This window comes from Pinus tabuliformis, chromosome 3_1 (genome assembly GCF_031772625.1).
Source record: "Pinus tabuliformis cultivar Carrire ecotype Pingquan chromosome 3_1, CPIR1, whole genome shotgun sequence".
NCBI classification, from domain to species: domain Eukaryota; kingdom Viridiplantae; phylum Streptophyta; class Pinopsida; order Pinales; family Pinaceae; genus Pinus; species Pinus tabuliformis.
The window spans coordinates 527,853,896-527,859,396 of NC_142301.1; the positions used below are offsets into that span (position 1 = coordinate 527,853,896).

Here is a 5,501-nt window from a genome sequence, read left to right on the forward strand (position 1 = left end):
TGGGAATCTCTCCTCACAAACTTCTAAATGGGAGTCCTAATTCCTGTAGCATCTACCCTTAGAAATGTTCAGCATTCAACCTCCCCTCCTTCTGGCCCAATGCCTGTATTTATAGTGCTCAAGAGGAAGTTAATCAGGTCCAACATCAATGGGATAATCCCCTCTTTGGATGGGATAGCTCCTCTCTTGATGGGATAAGTTCCTCTTTCATAGGGGTACATGAACCATCTGGAGGCGCTCAATACACATCGAAAAACCTTCTAGAATGCTCTAGAAATGACCACAAGTAACTTTTTAAAGATGAAACTTGCACATTTTGACCTTTATAGGAGTACGCACCTGCCCCTTTACATACAGAGCATACAAGTACGCAGTTATTGTGAACATTAGGTGCGTACCCGCAGGCAAGGTTGAGAGAACCTGCGTACCCAGAGATAAATACATTTATAAAGACTTTCTCTCTCTTTTGGAGTTTGACATGGAGAGGAGAGGCTTAAGACTTGCCCAGGAGGATAGCATGACTGTTGATAGAGCCATACTAACTGTACATAGCCATGGTGACATTTTTTAGTGTAATAGAGAGCACTCATCTTGGGGTGGGCTTTCTACTTATATGCTTTCAGTAGTTATCTGCTCCGCACTTGGCTACCCAATATCTACAGTGGGCATGATAACTGGTACACCAGAGGTTCATCCTTCCCAATCCTCTTGTACTAGGGAAAGGTCCTCTCAATGCTCTAATTCCCACATCGAATATGGACCGAACAATCTCACAACATTCTGAACCCAACTCACGTACTGCTTTAATGGGTGAACAATGCAACCCTTGGAATGTACTATCGCCCCAGGGGGTGAAGAGCCAACATCAAGGTGCCAAACCTTCCTGTTGATGTGAACTCTTGGGGAAGATTAGCCTGTTATCCCTAGAGTAACTTTTATTCGTTGAGCGAAGACCCTTCCACTCGGCACCGTCAGATCACTAAGGCCTACTTTCGTCCCTGCTCGACGGGTGGGTCTTGCAGTCAAGCTCCCTTCTACCTTTTCACTCGAGGGTCAATTTCCATCCAGCCCAAGGAAACCTTTGCATGCCTTTGTTACCTTTTGGGAGGCCTATGCCCCATAGAAACTATCTACCTAAGACTGTCCCTTGGCCCGTAGGTCCTGACGCAAGGTTAGAATTCTAGTTCTTCTAGAGGAGTATCTCACTAGTGGCTCAGGCCCCCCATGAAGGGGGCTTTCTTTGTCCTCCACCTAAGTTGTGCAAGAAGAACCCAAAGACAATTCCGGGTAATAGTAAAGCTTCATAGTTTCTTTCTGTCCAGGTGTAGGTAGTCTGCATCTTCCTAGACATGTCTATTCCACTGAGTCTCTCTCCGAGACAGTGCCCAGATCGTTATGCCTTTCGTGCGGGTTAGAACTTACCTGATAAGGAATTTTTCTACCTTAGGACTGTTATAGTTACAGCCTCCATTCACCGGTGCTTCAGTTGCTGGCTTCCCCGTCATCAGGTCACTAACTTCCTTAACCTTCTAGCACTAGGCAAGTTTCAACCCCCATAAATGGTCTTATGAGTTTGTAGAGACCTGTGTTTTTGGTAAATAATTACCTGGGCCTGGTCATTGCGACCTCCTAAGGAGGCACTCCTTCTCCTGAAGTTACGGGGTTATTTTGCCGAGTTTCTTAGAGAGAGTTGTCTCGCGCCGCTAGGTATTCTCTACCTACCTACCTGTGTCAATCTCGAGTATAGGTAGCCATCTGTTGAAGGTCGTTCGAGCTTTTCCTGAGAGTATGGCATGGGTTAATTTAGTGCTGTAGCACTTAGTGCTCGGACATTGGCTTGAGGCATTTTCTCTACCCCTTCTTGCCCTGAAAAGGGTCATCTTGCGTCCTTGAACCGATAACCATCTTTCAACTAACCTAGCCTCCTCCATCCCTCGGGATCAACAAGGGGTAGTACATGAATATTCACATGTTGTCAATTGACTATGCCTTTCGACTTGATCATAGGCCCTGACCCACCCACTGCGGAAAAACCTTGCCGAGGAACCCTTAGGTTTTCAGGGCATTGGATTCTCACCAATGTTTGCGTTACTCAAGCCGACATTCTCACTTCTGCTTTGTCCACACCTGCTCATGCCAGTGCTTCACTCTGAGGTAGAATGCTCCACTACTGATGTACTTTTACATCCCATAGCTTCAGTAGATCGCTTAGTCTCGTTCATCTTCGATGCATGAGCACTTGATCAGTGACCTATTATGCACTCTTTCAAGGTTGGCTGCTTCTAGGCAAACCTCCTAGTTGTCTTTGCACTCGTACTTCCCTCATCACTGAGCGATCATTTAGGGGCCTTAGCTAGTGATCTAGGTTGTTCCCCTCTCAACGATGAAGCTTATCCCCCATCATCTCACTGGTTGAACCTTACCCCCTTTTATTGGGGTAATCTAGTATTAAGAGTTTTCCTCGATTTGGTACCACTCTCGCGGCCCATACTGAAATAGTGCTTTACACCTAGATGGTCCAGTCAACTACTGCGCCTCAACGCATTTTAGGGAGAACCAACTAGCTCTAGGTTCAAGTGACATTTCACTCCTAACCACAACTCATCCACTGATTTTTCAGCATTAGTCAATTCAGACCTCCACTTAGTTTCACCCAAGCTTCATCTTGGTCATGGATAGATCACCCAAGTTTGGGTCCATAAGCAGTGACAATTGCCCCATGAAGACTCACTCTCGCTACGGCTCCGGTGGGTTCCCTTAACCAAGCCACTACCTATAATTCGTTGGCTCATTCTTCAATAGGCACGTAGTCAGAGATCTAATTTTCTTCCCAAGGTTGGGAGTTCACGGTTTCATGTTCTATTTCACTCCCCGATGGGGGTTCTTTTCACCTTTCCCTCACGGCACTACTTCGCTATTGGTCACCTAGGAGTATTTAGCCTTGCAAGGTGGTCCTTGTTGATTCACATGGGATTCCATGTGCCCCATGCTACTTTGGTTAGATCGTAATGCAATGATGCTTTCGGCTACTGGACTCTCATAATCTAGGGTGCAGGACTCAACCGCTTCACCTAGCAGCATAAAGCTTATATTGTGCTCGCCCACAACCCCATTTTCACAGTTTAGGATGCTCCCATTTCGCTCACCGCTACTACGGGAATTGCTATTGCTTTCTATTCCTTTGGCTACTAAGATGTTTTAGTTCACCAGGTGGTCTCTTGCCTACCCATGGATTCAGCAGTAGTGGAAAAGGTTAACCTATTCGGGAATCTCTGGATCTATAATAATTTTCAACTCCCCGAAGCATTTCATCGCTTACCATGCCCTTCCTTGTCTCTGGGTGTCTAGGTATTGACCGTAAGCCCTTCCTCATTTGAACCTCATCATTCAAGGCTATGCCATCCTAAGGTGCTACTAAATGGAAAAATATTATCGACATCCATGAACGATAAATCATAAATCAAACTACCGAATCTAAATAATATCGTGGTATGATATACCATTTACCATTTAGGATCATAGGCTGGAGATAAGCGGACTTGAACCACTAACATTTGCTACAGGGTAAAACACCATCTCTCAGGCCTCCCCGATTGGATTATACCATAGAGGCCAACGATAGACAATAACTCCCCCCCGAACACAGCTCACAACTTTCATCATATTGTGCTCTCCAAAGAGCAACTCTTCCAAATAGGTGCTGAGTTGAAATCCCATTTTAGGGATTCTTATAGTTGTGGGCTATCTAGCGATAAGAGAATTAGGAATGGAGAGCTCTCCCCTTTTTCCACCCTACTCTTCGGTCCTAAGAATGATTTACCTTCTCGGACCCTTCCTATCCAAATGGAGTAGATAGCTAATGGATTCCACTATGGGTATATGGTCGGTCTATGACCCTTGGATGTCTTTGGCACCCTTGGGGTGATCTCGTAGTTCCTACGGGGTGGAGATGATAGGGTTGGTCCATGGTATGGATTTTCCTTTTACCACATTTTTCTCGAAGGGTTGAAGGAGATAGTACATCAAGTTGTTCTCAAGGGCCAACTTGATCCTCTTCCCTAGGGATCCCAGAAAAAGTAACCCTAGGAGAGCTACCGACTCCAGCTATCACCCATGTATGATCTATATTAGATCTAACCAACTACCCACTCTACCTTCTCTAAGTTCTTGAAAATCCATCAGTCTTTGTCTCTGTAGAGTTCTTTAGTGGCATGTTTCAGTCATATTCCCCATTACTGAGAAAAAGTAAGCCACCAGTTCGAGTAAAAGATACCATCATTACCACCTAGATGATTAGACATCCAACCCGTAATTGCAACGACCCAATTGCAAGAGCGGAGCTATACCAACTAAGCTATATCCCCCGTACTTGGGCCAAGTGGAGCATACATGAAAAAAAAAAAAAGATGCTTTTGCTTTTTCTTCCTATGATTTTCCTTGGCGCAGCTGGGCTATCCTGGACTTGAACCAGAGAACTCGCCCGTGAATTAAATCCTCACACCTGCGATACTATCTAATCAACGAATTGGAAGAGAACCAATAAATTATTTTTCAGGAGCAATTCATCCTTCCTGAATGTAGCATACAACCTCCTCTCCATTGTACTGTGCTCTCCAAGTGTGCCTGTTCCCATTCCTTTTCTTTTTATTTCCTCACCGAGCCAACGACGAGAAAATGGAAATCACTTTTGATGAGAAAAGGAGGCATTGAAAGACCCTCCTGGCCTAACCCCGAAACACTCCAAGATCCTTTTTCAAACCTACTCTACTCCCATGTGAGGAGATGGATAAAGACATCCCATCCATTGCACTAATCCAAGGGTCATTCGTAGTGGGGGGTTAAAGACCGAGGAGTTATTTTTATTTACACCGAGAATTCTTCTATTCTTATGACTAGATCCAATCTACTGGGCCCTACGGAAAATGAATTGATAGAATTTGACTTCACGTTATTCCTTTAGGGAATAATGAGGAGATCCTATCAATTGTTGTTTCCTACGGACCTCCAGAAAAAACATGAAAAGGCTCAAATGGTATGATCCCTTCATCTCCCTACCTAGAATAAAAAGGGTGATCTCGTAGTTCTTGGTCTGTGAGGATGCATTGTCATGTGCTCTATTTTCCACATCTAGGTTGAACTTAAACCTGTGCCCGAGAGATAACCATCCATAAGTTGATAAGGGATGTATGGATTCTAGAGAAGAGAGGATCCGAGGTGGATAACCACCGACCCTGCCAGATTGCCTAGATCCACAAATGAATAGAAAGTTGGATTTGTATACGATCTCACCTAAATCACACCATCTATCCTCTCGAGGATAATTTTAGTTCCAAACCCCGGTTCAAACAAACAGGAGGAGTACGCCATGCTAATGTGCTTTGGATGATCCACATCTTTGAGTCAGGTGCTAATGAGCACATTGAACTATCAATGTGATTGATAGCCTTCACATCCCAGGCAGAACGACGTGATTATCAGGGGCGCGCTCTACCGCTGAGCTA

General features: G+C 44.8%; 1 pseudogene; it reads right to left on the minus strand.

The window, feature by feature from the left end:
- Positions 1-319: 319 nt before the first annotated feature.
- Positions 320-3,234, minus strand: LOC149188158 (25S ribosomal RNA; annotated as a pseudogene).
- Between the last annotated feature and the right edge of the window lie 2,267 nt (positions 3,235-5,501).